Here is a 21,180-nt window from a genome sequence, read left to right as displayed (position 1 = left end):
CCATCCTGCATATCAGATATTTACATTACGATTCATAACTAGCAACATTACAGTTATGAAGTAGCAACGAAAATAATTTTATGGTTGAGGGTCACCACAACATGAGGAACTGTATTTAAAGGGCCAGAAGGTTGAGAACCACTGACTTAATCGATTGGGTCCTGGCTCCAAGGTCCGAGTGGTGTCAGCTGTGTGGCAGCCCTTTAATAGGTGCTGAATGAATGAATGCGTGGATAGCTGTGTGACTTGACCATGTGGAGTCATAGATGAGGATCTGACCCGCTTCTTCATAAGAAGGCCTGACATGTCTGAGCCGCCATAGAGGTAAGAGTGGCCCTGACCCGCAGATGTGGAAGAGGTGGACTGGGGCGTTGCAAGAGCTGAGATTTCCGCCACCACCACCTCCACACCCGGGTGCGCACTGAAGTCACGTGTGGTGAAGGCGCCACCTGGGCCTTGAACGTAGCAGGTGCCCTTGCAGCTTCCCGTGGAGCCCAGACGTTGAAGAGTGATTATGGCTCTTGCCTCTTCTTGGAAGCCCAGAGGGAGGCTCTCCGATGGGCCCCAAACATTTTCTCCAACAAGGACATCTTTCATGATTCTTCGTTCCGGGTCCTCTGTTTTGAAACCAAACAAGGACACAGATCGCAGCCATTCCAGCGGCTCAGCATGAGCCCGCGCTTTGTTCCGCTTTGTTCCCACGCAGAGGCAGGCGATGTCAGCCCGGAGCAGAGACAGGCACTTGACATTTCCCCAGCCTGGGCGGCCTCCTCCAGGGCAGGCAGTGTCTGGCCGCTGGCCTTAGGAAGACTGACACCAGGTCACAAACGTCATTCCTGCCCCGAGACCCCGAGGGGTCAGAGGGCCCAGGCCGTGTGGACCAGTTGCCTGCAGCCCTTGCCCTTGTTCTCTCAGGTTAGAGGGGGTGGGGTGCGGTGGGGGAGCAGGGCGGGTTTCTGAGCCCACCCATTGCCTCAAGGCCAGAGCCCCTTGTCTGCTTCCACGTCCTCCAGGACCAAGCTCCCACACTGGTCACTTGAGCAGAGCCGTCCTGTGGTCCAGACAGTGCTGAGCTCCGCAGCCTTGCCCAGTGCCAGCCTCCTGCCTCCAGAGTCATTGGTGTCCATTGCTCCGCCCCCCTCCCCCACAGGTGGGAACTTGCAAGGCATTACACTCCTAAGGGAGCCCTCCCGGTGGCCGCCAGGCAGGGGCTTTGTCTGAAGGTCCCCTGGGCCCTGTTGCTGGCCCCCACTTGAGTGGAGGAGATAAAGCACAGATGGGCTAAGGAGGTGAGGCAGAGTGATCAGGGGACAGGTTTCTGCTCAGAATCAGCCAGAGCGTCCTAGTGGCACATGAGCTGTTGCGCCTTGCGGGGGGGCTGCCTGTGGGAGGAGGGAGCACCAGTTATCACGGGGTGGGCGGGGACTGAGCTGCGGCCGCAGCCTAGCGTGCAAGGCCCCCCACACTGCTGGGACGGGCTCAGCCGTGTGCATCTATCTGTGCCTTTGCTGATGCTCTCTCCCTGCTGCCTGGAGGCCTTTTGCACAGGGTGAGAACTGTCCATCCTCAGGACCCAGCTACTAGCCCCTGCAGGGACCCCTCCCCTGCTCAGCCCTCTCCCAGGCTCCTTGGCTCCGGTGGGCACAGAGCATGGCTGCCGTGAACCTGGGGCTCCTGGTGAGGACCCCCAGTGCCCTGCACACAGCCGGGTCTGTGGCCGTGAGCTGAGCTGGACCCAGATGTTCTGAGGGAAGGAATAGGACCCTCCTCAGACCCTGGGAGAGGGCAAGGACACATAGTGACTTTCGTGGCTTCTTCCACAAAAATGTATTAAAAATGATGTTTTAGCCCAGCCGGTGTGGCTCAGTGGTTGAGCGTCAGTCAACCTGTGAACCAGGAAGTGATTCCCAGTCAGGGCACATGCCTGGGTTGCAGGTTCGATCCCCAGTGTGGGGCATGCAGGAGGCAGCCGATCAATGATTCTTTCTTAACATTGATGTTTCTATCTCTCCCTTCCTCTCTGAAATCAATTTTAAAAAACACACATATCTACATCAGTTTTTTAAAAAATAACTTACCACTGCATTGCTATAAAGAAATATATTTATCATTAAAACATTTTGAACTAAAAGTTAAATTTTTTATTTTTATTTAAAAGAAAGTAAACAGTTTCTGTGGACCCATAGAAGTACGGCGAGCCCGAGGCTCCGTGTCTGCTGTGCTGCTGCTCGGGAGCCAGTAGAGCCTTAGTGGGACGGCCTGCAATTGAGGTCCCGTCCCAGCTTTCCTGCACTTCCTGGGGTCCCAGACGCAGGAGGGAGATCGGAGAAGGGCTCAAGCGCAGGTAAAGAACACCGGAGACATGTTCTTCGCCCAGGCTGCCCCTCCTTCCTGTGTGCCCTCCCTCCTCCACCTTGCAACAAAGCCGGCTGAGCGCCATGTGTGCAGCCCAAGCCAGGGACTGTGGTAGGAGGACAGAGAGGAGGGCGTCGTAAATGAGTCACTGACACCCCTGCCCTGGAGGGGCTCCCGTCTCCCAGGAGATAAACCAGCACCTGGAATTGCAGACAGAATGGGCTCTTCCCCTGGCGGTTCTGGGAAGCCTCCAGAGTGGGGGGCTTGGCGCCCGGCCCTGGAATATTTCTGGGGGGTAGAGGCATCTGTGACTGCCAGGCTCGTCTTCACCGGAAAGCTTTGCTAAAGGTGGCGGATTGGACCCGTGCGCCAAATTTCCCTCCTCCAAAACCCGTGCAGACTACAGAGGGGGTTTCTTCCTTTTGTTATCTTTAAGGTGGAAGCCCACAGGGATGGGCAAGCAGGACAGGAGACCAAATCTGCACCATTTCTTTTTCTTCCTTTATTTTTCTCGGTGGTGGTGGGGGTGGTGATGTGGTGCCAATCGGCACCTTTTAGAAGCCAGAAAGTAGATGGAGGATGGCAACTGACTGAGGGATTCAGAAAAGCCACCTCCAAATGCGCAGGGCTCAGCGCCAGCGTGACTTAACCCACAGAGTTGCCAAGGGTTCGGCCCCAGCTGGAACCTTAGGCGGGGTAGTGGGTGGAGGCAAAATAACGATCAGTCAGACCCTCAGATCCTCCCAGAACTGCCAGGCAGCCACCCTCCGTACCCACCAGAAGACTGGTTATTCTCTGGTGATGGTGAGCCAGGGGGCCCTGGCCTAGGGAGAGGGCAGTCACACCAAAAACAGCCAGTACCTGGGGCTGCTGAGTGCTGGAGTCCCTGCCTGGGCCCTGGCCCTGCTCCCGGGGGCAGTGAGGCCTTTAACACACTCCCCCCCCCTCCCCCACTCCCGCAGGACACTGAAGCATCCTCCCTGGAAAATCTGGTCCTCCCAAGAACAAATTCCTAAAAATACTGACATGGTCCCAAACCAGCAACCCCAGACCTCCCTTCAGTAGAGTACAAGGGTCTCTCCCAACACACCCCGAGGAACAAGTTGACTCTTTGACAGTGTATACCTTAAACTTCAATAAGTAAGTAAGGTGAACGTTAAAAAAGACGAGCACCAGCCATTACCTTATGACCCAGCAATTCTACTCCCAGGAAATGAAAAGAGATGTCCACACAGAAATTATACACACATGTTTATAGCAGCATTGCTCATAACAGCTAAAGACAGAGGCGATCCAAATGCCCAGCATCGGATAAGTGGGTAAACTCCTGGCGGTAGAGCCATGCGATGGAATATTACTCGGCATGAAAAGGGATGGGGTTCTGACACTTGCTACACAGCGGTTCTCAACCTGTGGGTCGAGACCCCTTTGGCGGTCGAACGACCCTTTCACAGGGGTCGCCTAAATACATCCTGCATATCAGATATTTACATTACGATTCATAACAGTAGCAACATTACAGTTATGAAGTAGCAACGAAAATAATTTTGTGGTTGGGGGTCACCACATGAGGAACGGTATTAAAGGGTCGCGGCATTAGGGAGGTTGAGAACCACTGATCTACAAGGAGGATGAGGCTTGAGGACCTTCTCAGTGAAAGACGCCAGACACAAAAGGTCACGTATTGTACTATTCCTTTAAAGTGAAATGTCTGGAATATGCAAATCCACTGAGACAAAAAGCAGATTAGGGGTTGTCAGGGGCCAGAGGAAGGGAGGATGGGGAGTGATGACTTAATGGATACCAGCTGTTTTTCTGGGGTGATGAGGAAGCAGGAAACTAGAGAGGAGTGGTGGTTCTCCGACATTGTGCATGTCCTGAATGCCCCTTAGGATTGTACACTTCAGAATGGCTAATTGTATGTTATACGAACTTCAACTCCATTCAAAATAAGTGCATAGAAGCACCAGCCACAGAGTCCAGGTCTCAGGTGACTCCTCGAGACTTAGGAACACCTGCACTAAACCCTGGGCTGAGCTTCCCACAGAACGGGAATGCGAGCCACCAGCTCCATGTTCCACTCTCCCGTGGTCACATCACACTGGATTTTATTTTTTATTCTCATTATTTTTAATCCTTCCTCGAGGACATGCTTACTGATTTTTTTAGAGGGGAGGGGGAAGGAGAGAGAGAGAGAGAGAGAGAGAGAGAGAGAGAGACATCAATGTGAGGGAGGAACATCAATGGATTGCCTCCCGACCAGGGATGGAACCCACAGTTGAGGTGTGTGCCTGCACAGGAATCGAACCCACAGTCGTTCAGTGCACGGGATGACACTCCAACTGAGCAACACCAGCCAGTGCTCCAGTGGTTACTTTTTATTTTTATTTTTTTAATATATTTTATTTTTTTAAAATATATTTTATTTTTTTAAAATATATTTTGTTAATTTTTTTTACAGAAAGGAAGGGAGAGGGATAGAGAGTCAGAAACATCAATGAGAGAGAAACATCGATCAGCTGCCTCCTGCACACCTCCTACTGGGGATGTGCCCGCAACCAAGGTACATGCCCTTGACCAGAATCGAACCCGGGACCTTCCAGTCAGCAGGCCGACGCTCTATCCACTGAGCCACACCGGTCAGGGCCAGTGGTTACTTTTTAAAAAGCAAAAAGAAACAAGTGCAATTAATTTTGATGCGATCGTTTCTTCGACTCAATATAGCCAAAATATTATCATTTCAACATAGCAACATTATTAATTACTAATTACTAATCAATATATACAACTACTAATGAGATCTCTCCTTCATAGAAGTCTTTGAAATAAGGGTGAACACCTCCACCTGGGCTGGCCGCGTTCCCGGCTTCCGAGCCAGCTCCCCTCGCCCCACCCAGCTCTGGCTCTGCGGGCTCTCAAACTGGAGTCTCAGGACCTCACCTGCAGTGGGTGAGGGTGTTAAACTGTAGTGGGTTTTGAGTCCATGAATTAAAAACAAATTGGCTGTAATTGTGTTTAGGATTATCGACCGATCGCTTTCACAATAAGTCTTACTGATGGTTGCCAGAGGGAAGGTGGGCTGAGGAACTGGGTGAAAAAAGTGAGGGGATTAAGAGGTACAAACTGGTAGTTACAAAATACTCATGGGGATTAGTCAATAATGGGGTGCTGATGGGAACCGGGAATATCGGGGAGCGCTTTGTGAGGTGTATGATTATCTGACCACTGTGCTCTACACCTGAAACTAATACAAAATAGAATTGAATGTAAACTGTGATTTAAAAAAAGATAAAAAATAAGTCCTAAGTTAAATGTAGAATTGTCATAGGACCCACATCCGAGCGTATACCCCAAAAAATTGAAACCAGGGACTGGAGCAGATATTTACACACCAATTTCATAGCAGCGTTATTCACAGCAGCGGAAAGGCGAAAGCAACCCGCTGGTGGATGAAATGCCCATCACGGGTGAATGAATAAACAAAATGTGGTCCATCCATACAATGGGATGTTATTCATTAAAAGAAAGGAAATTCTGACTCGCATTCGGGGCAGCAGGTGAGCCTGGAGGACATGGTACTAAGCACATAAGCCAAACACAAAGGACAAACACTGCAGGATCCACTCGTAGGCGTCCCTGGAGGCGTCAGAGCAGAGACAGAGAGTGGAACGGTGGCTGCGGGGCTGAGGGAGGGGGGTTGTTGATTAATGGGGACAGTTTCGATGTGGGAAGATGGGGAAGTTCTGGAGATGGATGGTGGAGATGACTGCACAACGACGCAAGTGTCCTTAATGCCACTGAACTGCACACTTTAAAATGGTTAAAATGGAAAATACAATGTGTGGGCGAAAGGGGCCACATGCTGACCTGACAAGCTCAGGGGAGGCCTGCATGGCGGTCTTGCAAACTCAGAGACCTAAAGTAACCACAAAGGATGGTCTGAAATTAAACTTTAAAAGCAGTTATGGTGGGCAGTTACGTCCTAGGCCAGTATCTTCACTGACAAGGTCAACCTTTACCGTAACTGAGCCTATCTGTCTTTTTGCATCTATGATAACATACCCTTGAAATGTCAGGGTAACTTGTAACTTCCCTTTTTGGGGGGCCCCTGGGGCACAGCCTAATGTGCTGGGCACCAGGACAGATGCCACAAATTCCTTCATTATCATGTTAATTGATCCTGCACCCACCTAAGTATGTGTCCATCATTTTACTTTTTATCCAATCCCAGGGGTTTCCCCCGCTTTGCTTTATCCCTCCTCCTTAATCTATCACCAATGAATTCCATGTAACCCACCTCCGTCCCTCCTTTGATTGCAAATGTATAAATACAGATGTAACCCCGCCATTCTCCGGAACATTATCTCAATTCATTGAGGTTCTGCTTCCCGGCATATGTCGACAGTTTGGCTCAAGTAAACTCACAAAAATTCTTTACAGGTTTCAGTGGGTTTTTTTTCGTTAACAAATGTTACGTGTGTTTTACCACAATCAAATACAAAGTCCTGCCACCAGCATGTTTGGATTTGTGTGGCCTGGGGCTGCTGAGACTTACAGTCACTGGTGGCTAATGAGAGCTGATGGGGGAGACTATGCCCGTCCAGGTTCCCAGCCAGCCAGGGCCTCGCACGTGCACGGAAGGTGAAAGAAGGAGGAAGGAGGAAGGCCCTCGCACTGCGGCCCAGGCCACCCGGCCCTGGAGAACCAGCCCCTTGGAGCAATTTTTATTGGTTCTGCTAATATTTCTTTTTTTAAAAATATATTTTATTGATTTTTTTTACAGAGAGGAAGGGAGAGGGACAGAGAGCTAGAAACATCAATGAGAGAGAAACATCGATCAGCTGCCTCCTGCACACCCCCGACTGGGGATGTGCCCGCAACCAAGGTACATGCCCTTGACCGGAATTGAACCCGGGACCCCTCAGTCCGCAGACCGACCCTCTATCCACTGAGCCAAACCGGCTAGGGCTCTGCTAATATTTCTTACCCTTGTTTTGTAATTTGCTCTGGTTGTAATGTTGGAGGCGCGCACAGGCAGGAGGGTTACAGCGGCTCTGTGCACAGTTAGGAAACACTGCAATAAAAATGACTGCAGACAACCCCAGGGGCCATGGGAAATGCTCTAAAAGAGCCTGCATGCACGGCTGGTTTTGACTAATGCTGTGGTTTGGCATCTGGGTCCGTCTCCCTTGAGGCAGGGTCATCTCTGTGTCCCCACGGGGCTGGCACTAGGGCCAGTCTCAGGACTGTTTCCCGAGTGTGTGAGGGAGCGAGTACATGCATGCAAGTGGAGAGGAAGGGGAGTTCACTGTGGGGCTGGGTGTGGAGGGGGGAAATGGGGGAAGTTTGGGGGGGTGCATCCTGGGCCTGCAAGAGGAAGTTTGAGGAGATTGCGTGTGGGTGGGCCTCTTAGGGAGAGGCTTCAATCCCTGCCCCGGGCCAAGAGACCAAGCTCAGCTCTGCCCTGCGATGGCACAACCGGGGGACCCAACCTGAGCCCAGCTGTCGGGGGTGGCCATGGGGAGTGAGCCCCACACTCCCTCTTCCTCCCCCACACCTCAGGGTGGGGAGCCGGGGGGTGCTGCCTGCGCTGGGGCAGGGGCCCAGGTCTCTGACCCCACTCGGCCATCACATTACCTGGCATGGCTGTGTGATCGTGGGCAGGTCACCGTCCAGGTCTGAGCTTCAGCGTCTGTCCCCGAGGATGGGCTCAGGGTTGAGGGCAGGAACACAGCAGGAACCAGCAGGGCCCTGACTCTCCTGCGGAGCTCCGGGGGGCAGCTCAGGGCCGGAGGAGGGACCGTGGCTTGGAAGCGGCCCCTCTCCTGGCTCCAGGGCTGGGGACAGCAGAAGCTCAGCGTCGTCTGCAAACATAAGTGTAAGAGGCCTGGCTGGTGAGCCCGGGTAGCAGATGCCCCTCCTGCAGCCCCAGGGTCTGCCATGTGATCAGCAGTGCCTCTTCCTGCCCTCAGGGCCTAGGTGCCAACAGCCCCGGGACTGTGGGTGAAGGGGGCAGGCAGAGCAAACTCCCTGGCGCTGGAGGACACGGCATCAGACAGCAGGAGCTCTGCAGCCCCCCACAGGCCTGGGTTCAGGCTGGCTCCACACTGGCAAACCCTGGGACTTCCAAGCCTCTCCCAGCCTCAGGTTCCACATCTGTAAAGTGGACATGGTCCCTCCTGCGTGGAGAAGGTCCCTCCTGACCTGGAGGAGCAGGCAGAGGTAAGGCAGCTCTCCCTCTGCTAAAATGAGGGGCTTTGAAGTTGGCGGTCATCTTGGTGGTCACTGGAATGGGTGGGTTGGCTGGGCCACCTCACATCCTCCCTTCAGTCCTAGGGGAGCCATTTCCTGTGAGCTGCTGTGAAGTGATCAGGAAGCTGAGAAAAGGGGGGTTCAGTTTCAGGCTCAGCTCAGCGCCCCACTGTGCGGTGTGAGCAGCTTCCACCTCCGCTGTCACTCCCCCTCTCGGGGCCTCTGCTTCCTCTTTGGGGTCCTGTCTTGAAAACAGTTCAAGAACTGGCATCCCAGGAGCCAGCTATTTTGAACCACCTCTCCCTGGGGCCAGAGTGTGGGGACAGGGCTTTCGGGGGGCAGTGTGTCCGGGCCACAGGAAAGGGGTGAAGGGCGGGGAGGGCAAGCTGGGCATGTGGGTCCGCGTGGACCGGCCACTGGAGGACAGACACCTGTGGACAGCAGTCGTGGCAGCAGCAGGGTGGTCTGCAGGGGGGGGGGTCTTGGTAGCCCCCCAGCTTCCACAGCCCCGAGAAGATGCACAATTTAGGCTTTAAAAGGGGCTCGCTTGCTGCAAGAGCAGCTCCTGATACCTCTCTTTCTTAAGACTTCTTCTTGCACAAGCCCCTCCTGCAGAGAAACTTGGTCCCACAGTTCCTCTGTGGGGGGTGAGCGCCCTGTTTCTGGGGGTTTCTCAAGCAGGGGACTGAAATGAGCTGGGGGGGATAAGGGGCGGGAATGCAGCAGAGGGGCCACGTGGGGGCTGGTGGCCGCCTCCTGCTGAGTGGCCTGGACAGCTGGCTCCTCTGGTCCGGGACTCGGGGCTCTCCCTGGGGCATCTCAGCCGAGCCCTTCCCACCTTCTCCCCGTGCCGACCTCCCGGCTCAGGGTGCTGAACGGTGGGTGCTGCCCCTCAAATTGGCTGGTGGCCACTGACTCATCTCTATCTTTCTCAGAACAGGTAAGGACCAGCAGGGTGGAAGGGTAGGTGCGAAGCCACCCGTCTGGGTTGAGTCACAAATACTGCGACCCCGAGGAAGTCACTGTGCCTCTCACCCCGCAGCCCCACAACGGGGGAGGCTCAGCTGTCATTCCTGTGCAGGCGGGGCGCCCAGTGGGTCCCTGGGTAGGATCCTGGTGTCTCCAGGTCCCTGGAGACTGGTCGGCTGGGAGGCGTCCACCTGACTCAGTCCTGAAGGACTTTTTAACTCAAAAGACCCAAATTCCAAGAGCCTGATGACTCCCCTGAGGTGGACTCAGAGAATGACCCTCTTTGCCCCCCACTCCACCCACCTCAGCAGGTGGGTAGAAGCAGCAGTGCCAGCCGGGTACTGTCTGTCTGTCTGTCAGGAAGAGAGAAATCATCGTCCTGTGGGGCAGGGCTGTGGCCCAGGGAGCCGGAGCAGCTGGGCCTCCACACCTCGCTCCCATTGCTCAAGCACAACCTCTGGGCCAGCGGGTGCTCCGCTCCCACACTCACTCACTGTGCCTCCCTCACCTCAGGCCTCGTCGTGCTGTTGTCATCCCTGTTTGGGGGAAACCAAGTCCCAGAGAGGGGGTGTGGCTTGGCCAGGCCACCAGAGGAAGCGTCGACTGTCATGTTGCTGTGAGCCTGAGATTTCAGGACCTGAGATGTCAGGACTCGAAGTGTATCAGTTATCTATTGCTGAGTAACAAGCATCCCCCAGTGTGGATTTGCTCACAGTTCTGCAGTTCGGACAGAGCTGGGCAGGACTGCTGGACTGCTTGTCTCTGCTGTGTGCTGTGCAGGCCGGGGTGGAAAACTGGCCTCCCACAGTCTGGGTCTCTAGCAGGGCTGGTTTGACAGCAAGAGGCTGTCTTCTCCCTTCATGATCTCTTGGCTTCTCTGCTCTGTGGCCTCTCTCTAGCAGCCTAATCTGATTTCCTCCTGTGGCCTGTGGCTTCCAAGCTGGAGATGAGGGATGCTATAGGCCTGGATCCTCTCGGTCACTTCCACCTCCTCCTCCTGGTCAAAGCACATCGCACACAGGCCACCAGACTCCTAGGGAGGAGAGACCACTGACTCATCTCTATCTTTCTCAGGACAGGCAAGGACCAGCTGGGTGGAAGGGCAGGTGCAAAGCCACCCGTCTGGGTTGAGTCACAAATACTGTGACCCCGAGGAAGTCACTGTGCCTCTCACCCCGCAGCCCCACAACGGGGGAGGCTCAGCTGTCATTCCTGTGCAGGCGGGGCGCCCAGTGGGTCCCTGGGTAGGATCCTGGTGTCTCCGCGTCCCTGGAGGCTGACTGGTCAGGAGGCGTCAGCAGGGCCGTGGGGCCCAAGGTACCGGTTGGAAGGAATTGTTATCAGCCGTCCTGGCAGACATTCTTCCACCCAAGGATCCCGCCTTAGAGCAAACCGTTGCCTGTGTGTCAGGGGTGGAGGGTGGATGGTGACTCAGACTATGGAGGAGGGAGGCCTGGACGCTGGGGCCCAGCTGCAGTGGGGCCAGGATAGGCTGGCCCTGGCCAGGCCCAGGGACCAGAGGCCTCGCAGCCTCTCTCCTCAGGCCCGGTCTTACCCCTCAGCCCATCCCCCTGAGGGAGAGGCGGCTGAGCCCCAGTGGGGAATGAGGCCGGGCCTGCTCCTCCTGCTGGGGGCAGCTTTCTGTGGCCCTGCCTTGGCTTTGCTGGGGGTGCCGCTGGCGGGGAGCAGGCTGCGGCCGGCCATTGCCCTCCACCTGCCCTGCCCTGCCCTGCCCCTCCCGATACTGAGAAACTTCCTCCCAACAGCTCCACCCCAGCCCTCCCCAGCCTCTCAGGTTCTGAGAAAATGGTGTTTCCAGATAATGATGTTCATGGGAAGTGGGGGAAACAACGCAAATTCTTCCCCCAACTCTACCCCCCCAAGACCCGGGAACTGCACAGTGACCCCCAGCACAGGCCCTGGGGTGCAGGCCCCCTGCCCCTCATCAGGTCTTCAGATCCAGGGCCCTGACCTGCACAGCCCCCACCTGGCTGGGGCAGGGGCCAAGCATCCTGAAGGTGGCAGTGCGGGACCTCGGGGAGGGGTCTGGCCGCGGTCTTGGGGGCCACAAGCACTCCCATGGGTTGAAGGCCATGGCTGTGGGGTCTTGTTCTAGCAGCTTCCCAAGGCTCTGGGCAGACCCAGCTTCTCTGAGCGCAGTTTCCTCACCGGTGCAGTGCGGGGAGGCTGGGGAACTTAGCAGCCTTCGAAGTCCCTCCCAACTAGAAGATTCCATGACCCCAACCTTCCAGAAGGGGGAGGAGTCACCGAGAGGGACTGAGCAGAGGGCTCCTGGGCGGCGACCACCAGCTATTGCGGTCATGACGCCCTCACTGTGTCTAAGCTCTTAACATGCGCACATAGACTCAATCCTGGCGGCAGGGCTGTGGGGAGTGCCCAGCCGGGCTTTGTGGGTGCAGGGAGGTGTGCCCTGTGTGTGTGCACATGGGTGTGTCTGTGCGTTCGTGTGTACCAGGCTTGGAGTCTATGTGTGAGTGTGTTCGCGAGTGTGTGTGCACGACACCAGGGTGAGGGGTCTCCCAGTGGGTGCACCTGCCGGCAGGTAGGGGGCTCGCTCCACAGGCGCCTCAGGCACGGGCACTCGGGTCTGGGTGTTTGTTATTCTCTGCTGGCTTGACTCCTGGTGTGGCCCAGCCTGTTCCCCTAGGGCAGTGGTTCTCAACCTGTGGGTCACGACCCCTTTGGGGGTCGAACGACCCTTTCAAGGGGTCGCCTAAGACCATCGGAAAACACATCTATAATTACATATTGCTTTTGTGATTAATCACTATGCTTTAATTATGTTCAATTTGTATCAATGAAATTGGGGGTCACCACAACATGAGGAACTGTATCAAAGGGTGGTGGCGTTAGGAAGGTTGAGAACCACTGCGCTGGGGGATCCAGCCCCCAGGCCTCGCTCACTCCTGCAGGCCGGGGCCCTTGGCTGGCCTGGGCGGCAGCGGGGGTCACTTGCTTAGCCTCCACCCGGCGACTCGGTCTCACTCTCAGCACCTGTGGCATCCTTGGAACTGGTGGGGTCCCTCCGTGTGGGCCAGTCTCTTCGTGCCATGCCTCAGTTTCCCCACCTGGGCTTGGGCGTGGGAGGCTGTGGGGCTGCCTGGGGAAGGCAGAGGGTGGAGACAGCAGGCTCCGAGTTTCTCGGGGCGGTTGCCAGGGCCCAGCCAAGTGTGCGGCTCCTGGTATAAAAGGCCATTTGCATCCTGGCTCACATCCATCTGCAACCACAGCAGCCCTGGCCCTGAAGGGAGGGCTTTCCTAGTCCAGCGGCTCCTCTGCCGGGAAGGCTGGTACTTTCCTCGCTAGGCTCCTGCCAGCCCCCACAGAAGAACTTATAGATGAGGGGTGTCCCCCAAACACACCCACAGAGGCCAACACAGGGGGTCTCCAGGCTCCCTTTCTAGGGAACAGCATTTACTGAGCAGCTACTAGCATGCGCCAGGCTGTGAGGGGCTGGGGAGCCCACAGCAGAGTCGGGACGAAGACCCTGCCCTGCTAGTGGCTTTGTTCTACGGGGGAGACAAGCAAAAGAACAAGAAACACGACATTACCTCGTACTAGAAGGTGAAGAGTGCTAGGAAGAAAGGAGGGGAAGCGGAGGGACCAGGGCAGGGTGTTTGGGGAGGTGAGGCATTTGTGCTAAGACTCGGGGAAGAGCGGTTCAGACAGGGAACAGCCATCCGGACAGGGAACAGCCAGTGCAAAGGAGGTGGATGAGCAGGGAGTGTGGGGGGAGGGCCCAGGGAGGCACCAGGCCAGGCTGGGAGGTTCCTGTGGCCCCTGAAGGGCCTGGGCCTCCTGTGGGTAAGAATGGAGCCACAGCAGGTTGGAGCAGAGGAGGGAGGTGACCTGTGTTCCAGGATCACCCTGGTTGCTCGGTGGGGCAGGAGCAGAAGCTGTGGCAGGAACTCAGGAGAGAGCCATAGAGGGGTGAGAGTGCCAAGCCGGAGCCCCCAGGATTCTCTGCTGTGGGGGGAGCAAGGAGGAGTGGGGGAGGGGCCTCTGAAAGGGGGAGAGCCAGGAGCCCCGCACCTGGGCCCTGAACACGTTGAGAATCCAAAAATGGCCACGGACCCTCTCCCAGGAAAACGCACACACGTGTGTGCACACATCCACACACGCAGACAGGCGCACACACACTCAGTTACACGCGCATGCACATTCACTCACACGAGTATACTCACACCCATGTTTACGCCTGGGCGTGCACATCCTCATGCTCACAAACACACCTTGCTCCCCCGAGGTAATGAACCCCGTGGAGTCATCCCCCTGCTTTCAGCTTGCTGAAAGGGACTTGTCCAAGGTCACCCAGACAGAGGGTCAACCAGCAGGACTTGGCTCAAACCCCCAACCTGGAGGTCAGGAGACTAGGCTCCTGCCAGCCCCCACAGAAGAACTTATAGATGAGGGGTGTCCCCCAAACACACCCACAGAGGCCAACACAGGGGGTCTCCAGGCTCCCTTTCTAGGGAACAGCATTTACTGAGCAGCTACTAGCATGCGCCAGGCTGTGAGGGGCTGGGGAGCCCACAGCAGAGTCGGGACGAAGACTCTGCCCTGCTAGTGGCTTTGTTCTACGGGGGAGACAAGCAAAAGAACAAGAAACATGACATTACCTCGTACTAGAAGGTGAAGAGGGCTAGGAAGAAAGGAGGGGAAGCGGAGGGACCAGGGCGGGGTGGTTGGGGAGGTGAGGCATTTGTGCTAAGACTCCGGGAAGAGCGGTTCAGACAGGGAACAGCCATCCGGACAGGGAACAGCCAGTGCAAAGGAGGTGGATGAGCAGGGAGTGTGGGGGGAGGGCCCAGGGAGGCACCAGGCCAGGCTGGGAGGTTCCTGTGGCCCCTGAAGGGCCTGGGCCTCCTGTGGGTAAGAATGGAGCCACAGCAGGTTGGAGCAGAGGAGGGAGGTGACCCGAATTCCAGGATCACCCTGGCTGCTCGGTGGGGCAGGAGCAGAAGCTGTGGCAGGAACTCAGGAGAGAGCCATAGAGGGGTGAGAGTGCCAAGCCGGAGCCCCCAGGATTCCCTGCTGTGGGGGGAGCAAGGAGGAGTGGGGGAGGGGCCTCTGAAAGGGGGAGAGCCAGGAGCCCCGCACCTGGGCCCTGAACACGTTGAGAATCCAAAAATGGCCACGGACCCTCTCCCAGGAAAACGCACACACGTGTGTGCACACATCCACACACGCAGACAGGCGCACACACACTCAGTTACACGCGCATGCACACTCACTCACACGAGTATACTCACACCCATGTTTACGCCTGGGCGTGCACATCCTCGTGCTCACAAACACACCGTGCTCCCCCGAGGTAAAGAAACCATGGAGTCATCCCCCTGCTTTCAGGCTTGCTGAAAGGGACTTGTCCAAGGTCACCCAGACAGAGGGTCAACCAGCAGGACTTGGCTCAAACCCCCAACCTGGAGGTCAGGAGACCCCTGCCTTAGGGCCTCACCCCTCAACACGGAGCTGGCACCAGGGGAAACCCCTCTCATCCTTGTGCCCAAAGAGTCACAGGGAGACTGGGGTACCAGACGGAAGTGCTCAGGGCCCTAAGAGGGTCCAGACACCTGCGGTGGTTCATGAAGGTGAAGTTCAGGAAGAGGAAGTGAGATGCGGCTTTGGAGCCGCGCCCTGAGACTGAGAGGGTGGGATGGATACTTAGAGGTGGGCTGGGGAAGGCTTCGCAGGCAGAGCCCAGAAGCAGCCAAGGCCTTGAGGTGGGAACTCTCCAAATGGGGCATGAGCCAGGCCTCTGGGAACGGAAGTCAGAGCAGCCTCCACGGGGAGGGAACACTTGGATTGGGTCTTGAAGGACGAGTAGGAGTTTTTCCAGAAAGGCTCTCTGAACAGAAGGACTAATACATGCCGGAGGGCAGAGATGAGAAAAGTTGAAGAAACTGCAAGCATTTCAGAGGGCTGCATGCTGTGTGCTTTAGGAAGGGGCTCAGCAATGAATGAATGAATGAATGAATGAGGGGGAGGGTAGGAGAGGATGCCAAGTCTAGCGGCTTCACCCAGGTGATGAGGAAGGAAGGGGACCGACATTAATTGAATGCCACTATGCCAGCTGTCATGCCCGTTCTGCAGGCGAGGAGCCAAAGCCTTGCGCCAGCTCACTGTGCCCTGCCCGCAGCACAGGTCTGGGGACTTCTCACCTGGAGACCAGGGCCCGGCCGGCCAGCATGAGATGACTCAGGGAGCGTGGAATGTGAATGTATTCCCTTGCGGGCCAGGCAGCAGTTCCTGAAAGAGATAAGAGACCTAGCAATTGTTCCCAGAGCCAAATGGGTCCAGGTGAAAGGGGACAGCAGACGGTAAGGTGACACCACCTTGGGCTGGTTAATCTTGTATCTCCGCTCAGCTCCAGGCTCCAGCAGCCTCCTTGACAGGCAGCGGGCCCCAGCGAAGGGGTGGGAGGGAGGACCACCTACTGAGCCCAGCCCTTCCCCACCCCCTTTAAGGGATGGAATAGGATGGGAAGGGAGGGAGAGGATGGCGAGGTCCGATTCCACTGAGGGCCCTGTCATGTCAGGGCAGTGATCATCCCCAATTTCCAGATGAAAACACGGAAGCTTAGGGCCCAGAAATGACTGGAGCATGCAGTGGAGCTGAATTCGAACCTAGGTCTTTTTAAAAAATTATTACTGAGTTTTAGAGAGAGAGAGAGAAAGAGAGAGAGAGGGAAACAAATACATTGTATTTATGTACTCATCGGTTTTTTCTTGTAGGTGCCCTGACCAGAGATGGAACGGGAAACTTTGATATATCAGGACGAGGCTCTAACCAACCCAGCTGCCTGGCCAAGGCCTCGAACCCAGGTCTTAATCACAATAACTTTAGCTTCTCCACCTGTCAATGCCTCTGTGTGCCTGACCTGTAGAAATGCTGGGGCGGGGGGCGCGGGGAGAAGAGGCTGAGAGGGAGCCTGTGGGAGCTGCCCCGCTGCCGCCAGCTCTGTCAGAGGTGGGGTCCGGGGGCTGCAGGGCCTGGGCGGGAGCGGGGACGGTGGCCTGGCGTGCCGGGCTCCGCCAGGGGCGGCCTGTGTGTGACTGAGCACGTCACTTGTCCTCTCTGTGGGGCTGGGAGGGCAAGCATTTGTCACACACAGCTCCCCAGGCACTGCGAGAGCGCCCTGGGCGGACAGAGCTGACTGCGATAGGGCCCCAACCACTGGCCGACTGTCCTGAGGCCTCCCAAGAAGCTTGGGAATCTGGAAAGGTCAGAACAAAGGCCAGAGGAGGGGGAGGACGGAGCCCCAGGAGCGGGCCCACAGGAACTTCCTGACCCGGCAGCCAGCGCTGGGCAGGGCAGGGCCCCTCCACTCCTGCTCCTCCACACAACTGCCCTGGGGTGGGGGAGGGGAGGCTGCCTTTGGGTCCCCCCCCTGCATGGGCCTAATTCCACTCACATGTGAGGGGGGTGCCCTGGTGAGGGATGCAGGGTAGAGTCCACTGAAGCAGGGCTTTGGGGCTTTGGGGACACAGCTTTCCCAAAGAGGCCATTTTTCGACAGATCGAAATGTTTTGCTAATGACAGGTAGTATGCACGTGGGTGGCATTAATGTACTCATTTTTTAACCAAACATTTATGGAGTGTGTCCTGTACTCTGGACTCAAGAGACAGTGGCCCTGCAGTCAGGGTGCCAGCTAAGACAGACTGTAGGACAGGCCCCAGGGAGGGCACCGCCTGTATGTGGACCCAGCAGCCTGATGAGGGAACCCTCCCTATTCCCATTTCACAGACAAGGAAACTGAGCGTTAAGCAACTTGTACAAAACCCTAGACTGAAACCAGTTACCACCGTACAAGTCCTTACCTCTCACTCTGCCCCATGGGCAGGGCCTGGGGGTTAAGGACAGGTGAGCATGTCTGTTGTGTGCATTAGTTGAAAAAACCAGAAGGGAGTCAGCTCTCAGTGTAATGGATTGGTTTCTAGGTCACAACAAAATGGCTTCACATCAAACAGGCTGCATCCAAAAATGTCACGAGGGTAAAATCCTTACTTAGAGGGAATCTGGGTGGCCATGGCCGTGGCCATGGCCGGGAAGTCTACATTCTGACACTCTGGTGTTACTGGACACCCTTCAATAATTTTCCATTTACACTATGTGTGGCTATTAACTATTCACCCAAATCAATGAACTATTTTCAAAAGACAAAAAGGCATATTTTCAAAGGACAAAAAGCCAAGGTGGGGGACGACTGGCTTACTTTCTTACTTTCTGGTGTTACTGGACACCCTTCAATGATTTTCACATTTCCATTATGTACGGCTATTAACTACTCACCCAAATCAATTAACTATTTTCAGAGGACAAAAAGGCGTATTTTCAAACGACAAAAAACCAGGGCGGGGGCTGGATGCTTACTTTCTGATCTTACTGGACATCCTTCAATGATTTTCAAATTTGTACTGCGTGGCTATCATCTTTTCACCCAAACCAATTAGCTATTTTCAAAGGACAAAAAGGCATATTTGTGGTTCAGGCCTTGATCCAGACCTGTAGGGCTCCTAGTTTTTGGGGGAGCAGAGCTCGTTATGGAGCAGCAAGGGCACACACAGGGTGACAGACAGATGGCACAGACCACCCTGGCAAAGACAGTGAAGAAGAGAAAGCCCCACTAACCTGGTTTTGTGCCCCGGTGCCAGGACTCCCCAGTCTTGTAACTTTGGGCATGTCACTTTGCCTTCTCTACTTTGCCGGTAGCTGTGACAATGAAGGGAAATGATCATTTAAACCTAGCTTAGTGCTTGGGGGTGCAGGGGAGGAAAACATTTCATTCTACTCCTTCAGGTTCTCTTGCTGGTCAAATTAACATAGGAAAGATCCACGGGAGAAAAACAAACTTAATTATGTACATACTGGGGCCCCATAAGAATATGAAACCCAAGGAAAAGGGTAGTTCACAGGGCGAGAAGAGCAGATGTTTGATCTTTAGATATTTGTCCTGTCGTACGGAAAGCTCATTCAAATAAAAAGTCATCTCTCTTTCTAGGCCAGGCCCCCATCTGTATATTTTTAGGTAATTAAGGAAGAGGTAAACATTTTTCTTGAGTCTGCTGGGTCTTGATTGCTCAAAATCATCCACATGCCAAAGTGGCACATTTTGGGGAGGCTCATTCTAAACTGGGGGAGCGAGACCTGACAGGGCGCTTCTCTCCTAGTCCTCGGGCCGCAGAGGCTGGGGAGGGACAGCAGATTGTCCTGGGGAGTCAGGGGCAGAATTGGAGGAGAGCTTGCATGAGCTGTAGTGAGGGTTCCATGGGAGACGGAAAGAGGAGAACAGAGAGTGGGCTGGAGGAGTAGGTGGGGGGCAGGGGGTGGAATGGATGGGATTTGGGGAGTGTCTGAATATCTGAAGTAGGTGAGTCGTGGGGATGGTACAAAGAGTACAGGGATGTGCTCAGAGCAGTGCCAGCTGGGAATGGTTTTTACATTTTCAAATGGTTGGGGAAAAGCAAAAGAATAATGTTTTGTGACGTGTGAAAATTAAATGGAATTCACATTTTAAGTGTTCATAAATAAAGTTTTATTGGAACACAGCCATGATCATTCCCTTTACACATTGTCTTGATTTTATACTACGGCGGCAGAGTTTAGTAATTGAGACAGAGACCCTATGGGCGCCAAAGCCTAAAATATTCAGTCTGGTCCTCACAGACCATAGTTTGCCCACCCTTGGCGTAGAGGGAGCCTCGGGACAGGAGAGCAGTGAGGCTGGAGCAGGGTAGGGCCAGGTCGCCAGGGCCTCCCTCTGCAGGGGCAGAGCTTAAGGAAGTGGAGCCATCCAGGCTTCAGGGAGGATGCCCTGTTCCCTTGCATGTTGCAGAAGGGCCACTGCGGCTGCTCGGTTAGGGTGGACGCAGGTAGGCAATGGGCGCCTGGAGCCGGGAGACCAGTCTCGGCCAAGGCCCAGACTGCCCTTGAGGTCTCCCTGCCCTGTCCCATACACCTTCACCCATGGCCTGCGGTGGTGCTGGGTGGGGTACCCAGAGTGCCTTGCACATTTGGACAGCGGTGCTGGGGGCGTACCCAGAGTGCCTTGCACATTTGGACAGCGGTGCTGGGGGCGTACCCAGAGTGCCTTGCACATTTGGACAGCGGTGCTGGGGGCGTACCCAGAGTGCCTTGCACATTTGGACAGCGGTGCTGGGGGCGTACCCAGAGTGCCTTGCACATTTGGACAGCGGTGCTGGGGGCGTACCCAGAGTGCCTTGCACATTTGGACAGCGGTGCTGGGGGCGTACCCAGAGTGCCTTGCACATTTGGACAGCGGTGCTGGGGGCGTACCCAGAGTGCCTTGCACATTTGGACAGCGGTGCTGGGGGCGTACCCAGAGTGCCTTGCACATTTGGACAGCGGTGCTGGGGGCGTACCCAGAGTGCCTTGCACATTTGGACAGCGGTGCTGGGGGCGTACCCAGAGTGCCTTGCACATTTGGACAGCGGTGCTGGGGGCGTACCCAGAGTGCCTTGCACATTTGGACAGCGGTGCTGGGGGCGTACCCAGAGTGCCTTGCACATTTGGACAGCGGTGCTGGGGGCGTACCCAGAGTGCCTTGCACATTTGGACAGCGGTGCTGGGGGCGTACCCAGAGTGCCTTGCACATTTGGACAGCGGTGCTGGGGGCGTACCCAGAGTGCCTTGCACATTTGGGCGGCGGTGCTGGGTGCGTACCCAGAGTGCCTTGCACATTTGGACAGCGGTGCTGGGGGCGTACCCAGAGTGCCTTGCACATTTGGACAGCGGTGCTGGGGGCGTACCCAGAGTGCCTTGCACATTTGGACAGCGGTGCTGGGGGCGTACCCAGAGTGCCTTGCACATTTGGACAGCGGTGCTGGGTGCGTACCCAGAGTGCCTTGCACATTTGGACAGCGGTGCTGGGGGCGTACCCAGAGTGCCTTGCACATTTGGGCGGAAGTCACCGCTGGACGGAGCCTCCAGAACGCAAGGAACCGCAGGAAGGGCGGGAAGCGGGAGGAGGCGGCCTTGACGCCCCCAGCAGGAGCATCATGGGCGCTGGGAGAGCAGCCTGTGGTCCAAGACGAGGCTCAAGAGGTGAGTGGGGCAGGCGGGCTGCCCACTCACGGCCGAGGGGGGCGGGGTGGGAAGATCTGCGCCCGGGAGGCCGGGGAGGCCTGGGAGAGCTAGCACACGGGGCCTTGGGGCACGTGCACAGGTGGAGGGGTCGGAAAGTGACAGCCAGGCCCAGGCCGAAGGCGGTGTGCGGCGGTCACCCCCAAGGGCACACAGACCCGTGCAGACAGGATAGCAGGCCCGGCGCTAGGCACGCAGCACAGCAAGTCCAGGCCTCTGCACGACGTCACAGATGCGCATACACCCCATCACAGCCGCCAGGGCCAGGCACGCACACAATACCACACCAGAGGCCTCTGCACACGGTCACACATGTGTGCACACAATCACGGTCCGCCTACCAGCTGGTGTGCACAGCCATGCACGCAGGAGCAGCCCGGGGACGCTGCAAGTCACACAGACCCATGCACACTGCACACCAGACGCTCGCATCCACGCAGACAGACCGGCTCACAGACCCGTGCACACGCCAGACGCGC

The 21,180-nt window shown here is 56.0% G+C and overlaps 1 protein-coding gene across 1 annotated transcript in view; it reads left to right on the top strand.

The window, feature by feature from the left end:
• The first annotated feature begins 8,554 nt into the window (after positions 1-8,554).
• Positions 8,555-21,180, top strand: part of MGAT3 (mannosyl (beta-1,4-)-glycoprotein beta-1,4-N-acetylglucosaminyltransferase) — a 46,517-nt gene continuing 33,891 nt past the window's right edge. The window contains exon 1 of the mRNA XM_014543830.1: positions 8,555-8,577. The gene's annotated coding sequence lies outside the window, so the exon portion shown is untranslated. The remainder of the gene's footprint in view (positions 8,578-21,180) is intronic.

This window comes from Myotis brandtii, unplaced genomic scaffold, assembly GCF_000412655.1.
Source record: "Myotis brandtii unplaced genomic scaffold, ASM41265v1 scaffold339, whole genome shotgun sequence".
Lineage (NCBI taxonomy): Eukaryota > Metazoa > Chordata > Mammalia > Chiroptera > Vespertilionidae > Myotis > Myotis brandtii.
This window is presented reverse-complemented; position numbering and strand designations above follow the sequence as displayed.